Source organism: Mauremys reevesii, linkage group 19 (assembly GCF_016161935.1).
Source record: "Mauremys reevesii isolate NIE-2019 linkage group 19, ASM1616193v1, whole genome shotgun sequence".
Taxonomy (NCBI): Eukaryota; Metazoa; Chordata; order Testudines; family Geoemydidae; genus Mauremys; species Mauremys reevesii.
The window spans coordinates 13,382,329-13,391,149 of NC_052641.1; the positions used below are offsets into that span (position 1 = coordinate 13,382,329).

General features: G+C 46.6%; 1 long non-coding RNA gene across 1 annotated transcript; it reads left to right on the forward strand.

The window, feature by feature from the left end:
• Positions 1–343: 343 nt before the first annotated feature.
• Positions 344–2,680, forward strand: LOC120386588. The gene is made up of 3 exons (XR_005589791.1): positions 344–430; positions 1,434–1,531; positions 2,605–2,680. It is a non-coding gene; the product is annotated as an uncharacterized LOC120386588 (long non-coding RNA).
• Positions 2,681–8,821: the final 6,141 nt, after the last annotated feature.

Genomic DNA, 8,821 nt, shown 5'->3' on the forward strand with positions numbered 1-8,821 from the left:
ACTGGGCCCTTCTCCCTTATGGGGGCCAATAGGTGCTACTCTAATGCAAATAATAATAATAACCTGGCTCTGACCTGTTCTGACAGTCTCTCTGGAGGGTTTTTTTCCTCCTGTTTACAATATTTTATTGCAAAAATGGCATTGTCCCCATTCACTAGCTCAATGTCCCACCTGCCTTCCAAACTGAAGAAGCCTCTGGTTGAGCACTTTTTATGTCCTTCCATTGCTTTAAAAGTTGTAGTAAACCAAAACATTCACCTGATGTCAAGCAGGCAAATACAAGGAATGTGATCACCATTATTCAATCTGTGAATATGCAACATCTATATGGTCTGAGTGGCCCCCTCAAGAAGCGGCCCCCCATATTCTGAGTTAGACCATGAAAGGACACTCCTGGAGTCTTGTGCTGTGGGAGTCAAGTTATGACTAAGTATCCTAAAGATTTGTCATGTTGAGGGCTGAACTGAAAATCTAGAGTTAAGCTATGTGTAGTTGGCTCAAATACACCCTGGTTGTTATAACTATGTAGCTGCAGGGACCAGACTAAAGCTTTGTCATGTGAGGGGGGATTCCAAAAGGAAAAGAGATGTAGATTGGTGCCAGGACTTGGCTTGAGATGGAAAAGTCTCAGGGCACGGCGCTGGGATTGTGAAGAGTTGGGCATGGCTCCTGCCAGGTGGGGTAATCAGGAAGGAGACAGCAGTGGGGAACCTGTTTTAATTACACTTTCATTAACATTCACATACCTAGTGTAGATGCAGCCATGCAAGGAGAAACACTAGAGCAATGTTTTGGCTGGCACAAGCACTGCCCCTTGGACGGAAGTGGCAGAGAACGTGTTGGCATGGAGAACAAGTAAACAAAGACCATCCAGGACCAGAGAATAAGCACAGTTCACAACCAAACCCCAAGATACTTAAGTGGGAAAAGGCATTTGATTGGCAGGTGAAAGTTTAAAGCTTCCAAGATGCCATGATCCAAAATGCCTGTGCTAAAATCCTCCTTCCTGCTGCTGCAACCAGGTCATCCCGCCCCTTTCCCCAGATCTTTTCACTGGCTTCCTGTCTCCTTCTACAGTAAGTGGGCCTTGTTCGCCTTTCAGGGCTTATGCTCTTCGCTCTATCCTCTGCTCTCATTTCATTTTAGAAGTCAGCCAACAAATGCCACTACTGTTAGCCTTGAGCACACATAATCCTTCTGCAGCAAAACTCCGAGCTAAACCAATGTTCAGTACAAAACCTGGATAGTTTGCAGAGTGCTTAGGGATTTTTCTGAATGGAGATGGGCCAGGACAAAACCTGAGATCCAAACAACCCCTTGTAATATCTCTTCAACAACTCTCTCCTTCTTAGTAACACAATGGAAAAGAACTGTGTCAGATATTTTCCAGTGGTGAACTCAAATTGACCATAACCTACCATCCATCTATCTAGTTATGTGCTAATTTTTAACAGGAAAATAGGAAAGGCCAGAGTGGAACAGACTAGTCCAGTCTCCTGTCACCAACAGTGGCCAGATGCTCCGAAAGAAGGTATGATTTTGCATATAATAAAGGTCTTTGCGAATCAGCCTTCTATTCTATATAGGTTTTTAATAGCTCACTCATCACCATAATATTTGAGTGCCTTCTAGTGATGCGTTAAGGAACTTGACTAACATCTGTTGTGTTTGTTCTCTCACCCACACACAGCTCTGTGTTTATGTTACAGAAGGCAAGGTCAAAGAAATGTGCCTTGCACTTGGAGCAGAAGGTGGTGAGGTTTATGATGATGGTCCTTAGTTCCTTGGAGAGTCCATTCCACAGTCCGGACCAGCCCCCCGCCCCAAAAGTTCCATCTCCTGCACAGACAAGCTTCACCCTTATGGTAGAGCGTTCCATTGTGCCAGAGGAGTGTAATTGTCCATCATGGTATTTATCCCAGAGTGTTAGTTGTTCTTTTAGATACCCTGGGCCCAGGCTTTGAGTGCCTTGAAGATAAGGATCGAGATGTTAAACTGGAGTCAATATTTAGCAAAGCCAGTGTAGGGAGCAGAGGACAGGTCAGGTGTGTTTGCAGTAGCCAGTGTTGCTGAGCAGATGTGCTGCAGCCTTAAACTATGTCGTACCGCACTGTACTATAGAAAGTATCAGGGATATGTGCAGGTTCTGGAGTTTCTGTTCCAAGTATTTGTTTATTTGTAGTTGTGTTTGTCTTTCATTGGCTATTCTTTTTTGTTTCCAGAAGTAATATACCAGGCCAAACTAATAGGAGACCTGGTTTTCTCATGGCATTTCAGTTTCAGATTCAGTAGGAATCTTACAAGAAGATTCATGTGTTAATATCTCTTCCCGGCCAAAAATAAATGCATCAGTAAAAACATAACGACAGCATTATTTAGATTTGTTCAAGTATCCAGCTGTACAGTCCTAGAAACTGCCCTGGTACAACAGTCTCTGAATACTTCAGACACTATAGATTCATTTTCATGGTCATTGTGTGTTTTGGGACATGGCAAATCCTCATCTTAGACCACACTGCTGAAATCAGAGCTGTCTGTGTCTCAAAATTCTCTTAGGAGAAAACTACCTCTCAATAAAATTTATATTGATCTGATTATTTATAGAGTGCTGTAAACATACATGATCCATGTGAATAAGATGAGGTCCCCTGGCTTGAGAAATGTACATACAAACTCAGAAGAACACAATCCACTGGGTTATGGTTCAAGCTGAAGAATGTGTATTTGCCATACCATGAATTGTTTAATCAAAGCTCAGGTTTGCTCAAAAATCTACCGGCAAAATCTTCTGTTCTCTTACAAAGGGGCATCTTCCGTTGATTTAACTGGGATTGCACAGGGGTAACCAACAGCAGCATCTGGCCCACAAGAGTCCAATTAGCATTCATAGCCATGTAAGTGGTATTGTCAGAGTGGATACCCCAAGCTGATGTGCTTCTGCTTGTAACAGGAAACAGTCCAGACTTGCCTTGCTACAATCTCACTGATGCTCATCTCAGTTCCCCACCCACAGATTCAACAGCACCAAACAAAAGATAAGGTCACAAATTTGTTCTCCGTTGGAAAATTTAACCACATAATAAAAAGGGGTTTGATTCTTTCCTCTGACCTCTTTTCTTGTTTGTTTCTTCTCTCTCCTCTGGAGCATGGAAGGGAAAGGCCTCCTTCCCTTGAAGACTGTGTATTCAAGAAGAAACGGTTTGGGTTTGTTGTGGCATTTTACAGGGAAATTAAGTTTATAAATAAGGGATTTACAATGAGGCCCAGTGCTACGAGGAAGCATTTTAACAGGGAGCCTTGTAGAGAGGATTCAATTATTTTTCCACAAAGGGTCAGGGGAATCCATAAACAGCTGTTTGCATCCCTCCACACAGCAAGTCAAACTTCAAGGCGAACAATAGATGGGAAAACTGGAGCCATCTCTGCAGCAGTGACAATGGGTTTCCTTACTCTGGCCTTTGTTTGATTTCCCAGTCTCAGTTTTGAACTCCCTCTGCATCAGAGAAAGGAGAGGGGGCTTGGGGCGGAGGGGGGGGGGGAACAGTGAGAGGGGAGGGAGGGTCAGTGGGAGTTAAAGCCTTTTGCAGCCTTTCTCTCCCATTCATGTGGTAATTGGGTGTCAAGCAGAGATCAGTAAGATGGAGCCCGGCCTCTGTGCCCGGGTTAAACTGCAGCAAAAAGAAAGCGGGAGCTGAACCGATGGAGCACTGAATGTCATTACAGCTCACAGGAAGCTGCCTGCCTCCCCCAGGAGGCACTTCTGTTCCGGCTGGGGTGTTGTGCTGTGGGGAGTGCAAGGCTTTTTAATTCATGGGATCGCTGAAAGCAGCTAAACAAAGCCCGAGGGCATTAAACAATACCGCACCCCCGTCTCTACCTTCAATAGGGGGCTCTAAACAGGCATTTAACCTTCAGAATAGCTGAAAGTGATACTCAAAGCTGAAAACACAGCTAACCCTCTGCTGCTTAGTCCTTATTATTGCTGAGCCGGAGGCCACTTGGATGGCTAGGGGCTCCTGCGCAGGGGAAGGCCGCTCCTCGAGCCTTGACTTCCTGGTCCCTTTTGGTTATTCCTAACAATCATTTCTCTAGCAGGATGACAAGCGTGCACGGCCCTTTACTATAACCTGCATGTGCCATGCAAAGGACAGGATCTCTAGCCTGCACACACTAAGGGCCTCTGAGGGGCAGGAATGTACCTCCCTGGGCTTGGTCTTCTCAGGGCTTCAGCACATCCCAGAACCAAGGCCAGGGAAAGAGTGAATCATGCTGCAAGGAGAAGGCCATGGCAGTAGCACAGGTTCCACTTCACAGGCCTTCAGAACCAGGGATGAGCTGGAATGGGGTCCTGGGAGAAACATGCTGAAATCCCATCTGCAGGCCACAGCGAGGGTTGGGGTAATCTGCTTCTGACAGAGTCACACCCCCCGCCCTCTGAATGCTGACAAACCAGGCCTGACCAAGTTGAATTATCTCTGTACTCTTCATGGGTTTGATTCCACACCATTAGTCAATAGGATCAGGATAAGCCCCAAATTATTCTGGAAAGGCAAATCATCTGCCTCTGGAATGGGCCAGATTGTGCCAAGTGTACGGTATTTAAAAAAATATACCTCCCCCTAGGCTTCCTGAGCAGGGCCATTCATATGTTTGCTGACCAGTGGGGCTCTTTGGTAATGAGCAATCATTTTGATTTAAATCAGAACGCACCCCTCCCTCACTGCACCTCTCTGCAGCACCCCCAGAGACCTGGGCTTTATCACAAGGTAAGGAGCGTTTGACATTTTTGTGGGACTCCTCTCCACCTTATTAAAACAGCACAGCACTGATCAGAAACACATGGCAGAGAAGCTCTCTGGACTAAGTTTTACTTTTAATTATACTGGAACTACACCGTGGAATCATGTATTTACATTTCTAAGGAATTCATCAAAATACAGTCCATCCTTGTAGCCCTGCACGCTTCCTTCTGTACTTTCAAAAACCTAGAGGCAATGATAGTCTGCACAGTGCATTATACAAGTACATGCATTTCACTGTGTGTAAAGACAACATGGAAAGAGACGTCATGAATAGGACCAATTATAAGGGTTTTAAAAAAGTTTTACAGCCTTTCAAAGTAGTAAAAAATGTTTCATAATTTTCCTTTAACATTTAAAAGACTTGAGCCTGCAATTGCCGAGCATCTCGCAGGACTGGGTCCTTCATCTATATTGTAATATTCCCCTGCACTCTTTGCAAACCAAACATGGCTGCACCAGACGAGTGCATGACAGCCAGACAGCAAAATTAACAAGAAACAGGAGTTAAAAGTATTATTACTACTACTTTAATAGTATTTTCACCGTCCAAGTTGAGAGGGCGCAAAAAGCGATCAGCATAAATGGTGAAATATAAATTAGCTTGGTAAAACTCTTCCACTTTTCACAAACTAAGGGGTTAATATGCAGTGTTATTGTAGCCATGTTAAGAACATAAGAACGGCCACACTGGGTCAGACCAAAGGTCCATCTAGCCCAGGCTCCTGTCTTCTGACAGTGGCCAATGACAGGTGCCCCAGGGGGAATGAACAGAATAGATAATCATCAAGTGATCCATTCCCTGTCACCCATTCCCAGCCTCTGGCAAACAGACCTTCACTTGGTCCCAGAAGATTAGAAAGACAGTGGGTGAGGTCATATCTTTTATTAGCCCAACTTCTGTGGATGAGAAAAACTTGAAAGCTTGTCTCTCACCAACAGAAGTTGGTCCAATAAAAGATATGACCTCACCCACCTTGTCTCTCTAACGGGTTAATTGTAATCAAGAAAGGGATTAATTTTTAAAGTAAGATTTTTAACCTTATGCGATCACCTTTACTAATGTTTCATTCAAAAACAGAATAATATTTCACACTCACAGAGCACTTTTCATCTACTCAGGGCTTTACAAACATTAACTAATTGATCAGAAAAGAGAAGCAAGTCCCACGCAGTGTCCACCAGAATAGAGATGGGATGAAATTAGTTTATTTCCTTTTTTTTTAAAAAGCACATGCATCAGGTTTCATTACGACAAGCCACTGGCTGCTTCTTGCCAACCACTGCTTTCATTGGAACTGTTGCATCTATGCACTTAAGCCCTGATTCCGAAAAGCATGTAGGCACCTACTCAAGGACCAATGACTTCAATGTGCTTAAGTGCTTTGCAGAATCAGGACCTTAAAAAAGACACCATGAGCCTGATCCAAAACCCATTGAAGTCAATGGATTTTGCATCAAGCCCCATTACACCATCTGTAGCAACACATCAACCTTTATTAAGTGCAAAACTAGCCCAAGTTGCATGTGATCTGGCTGGTGCCACCAGATTTACCATAGGGGGGAAAAGTGCTACAATTGTCTATAGTAATGACTCCAAACAGTTCAGAAACACAAGCGTAAACTATAGCGGTGTGACATTACAGGAGGGTACTACAGTGACAGCTGTCGACATAGACAGGTGAGGCCAGATTTTCAAATGCTCAGCACCCCCAGTGGGAGCCCGGGATTGAAAAGAGCTCAGTTCCCATGTTGGCACCTAAATAATGTCAACCCAACACTCTAAGCTTTTTTGAAAATCTCATCACTTATTTAAGCCCCTAGATGGGAGCTGAGCTGCTTTGAGACTCAGACCCTGGTTGGGGGGGAGCACCTTAGAAAATTCCAGCCATACAGGTGGCATACATAGCTAGATTAGACTTCTGACCCAAGGTCTGCTGATTGCTTTTTTCTTGGCATGCAGTTGGCCACGATGCTTCCCATTTCTTAAACACTCAGTCTCCCCACTACAAGAGCTCGCTGCTTGACCCACTGCTTGAGATCCCAAAGCTCCCATCCAAACAACCACACACTCCTCGCTGCTACAATCATTCTCGTCATAGCTTCCATCAGACATACGTAGCCACAGATGAAGCCCAGCCAAGCTCTCTGCAGGAGCCCAGTGCCTCATGCTCCGGATGGATCTCATGTCTCCAGCCACGCACCGGCACCAACAGCACAAGCTTGTTTTCATTTTGATTAGGTTAATTAAAAAAACAAAACCTGATCATAGCAATATCTCTGAGGCAACAGTCCCCAAGGCATCTGGGCTCTGTTACACACAAGAAAAGCACATCACTTCCCCCAAGGAAAAGGTCAAATGCTCCTATCCCCTCCTGCACAGATTAAAAATGTGCATCCCTAGGTGCTATATTCCATAGTGCCCACAGCAGGGATAATGTTGCCCCTCAGCTCTTAGTTTTTGCCATTGACTTCAAGCAAGCCATGATTTCACCTGTTATTTTTAGCGCTAGCCTCAGGAGACCCTCTTTGGAATGAATCCAGTTCGATCTGGGGTTCCAAATGAAACCAGAACGATGGCTGAATGGTGCTGAAATCTTGCAGGCCAATAGCACCAGATTTCAGCCCCCTGTGGTGGGAATGTTACAAGACAGAGCTCACAGGGGATTTCTGCCATTTCAAATCTGGCATGAGCATCGGAACTTGCAAGATGTCTACCCTCTTGGGTGGCATCTGAGGTTGTCCTTCGGCTGCCCAGGTTGTACCTGTTTTGTAGTTCAACAGACGGCATCGGGCTTCAGGGCTGTTAACCTGGCACCTTTCAGCAGCTCTAAATTAACTTAAAATGGTGTGGCCCCATCAATCAATCTCCCTTCACATCTGGCTCTAGAGGAGCCGGAGTCTCTCATCGATTTTTAATTGTACCATACAGCGCCCATCTACTTCTGTGACAGGTGCTCTGGAGAAGCTGCAGCACCACCTCAGGCCCTGAGGTAACAGAGGTGAGGACAGAGCCCCACCGCTCACACCGCACCTCCCTCAGGCTGACGCATTAGGAGGGCTGTGCATGAAGCAGGAGCATGGGCAGCTTACGTACATTCACTCAGCGTGGCACACGCACGCCTCACTCCCGTGCTTTTAGGAATGCCACTTGCTGACCCCAAAGCCCCTCTCACCATCTAACTGCAGGGCAGGCTTTTACAGACAGCCCAGAGGTTGGCATTCCAATACCACTGCGGCCACAGGCCTCTGGCTGCCTGTGTCAGGCTGCTGTGGCAATGTTCTTGTTCTTACAAGAGGTGTGGGCCTCCTCCTTGTGCTAGGGGCCCCATCTGCCTTGGGAAAGGGGAGTCGGTGGGAGGAGCTGCTGTCGACAACCTGATCTGCGAGGGCCATGCATGGTAGAGGAGGAAGGGGGCATGGGACAGGGCCGCTGGCTTGGAGATCTCGTTTCTCCTGACGCTATCAGGGTCTGACCCCTGGGCGGCTTATTGCAGCCGCTTTACACACCGGCTAGATCTCCCTCGCCTCCGTTTATGCACCTTCCTTTGGTGCACGTCCGCTTGAAAGCTCTGGGCCATGCCCCACGCCCGCGCCCCTTTGTTCTGCTCCCACGGGCTGAGTGTGAAATCCCAGCAGAGCACACACAAACCAGTACCGCAGGCCCTTGTAGGTGCTGGGGCGGTTAGCCGTGCCCAGCACCCCCTCCACTGGCAGCTGCAGGAGCTGCACTTTGCTCATGCTTCTCAGTGGCAACAGCCCAAGGAGACGCAGAGGTTGAAAGGACCCCCCAGGTGGCCTAGTCTCCGCACGCATCCTGCTGTGGGCCAACGGCCTCCCTGGTACACACAGCAGCAGCTACAAGGGAAGCGGAAGCTTAATGGAAACAACAGGCCCCCAGTTTGTTCCCTCCCCTTTGGTGTGTAAAATCCAGTTAATTCTTCCAGCCTCACCTCCTGCTGCCACCATAGAATGGAGGAGCCAGGCTGGGCCCTGGGGAGTTCATTGACAAACATGGGATG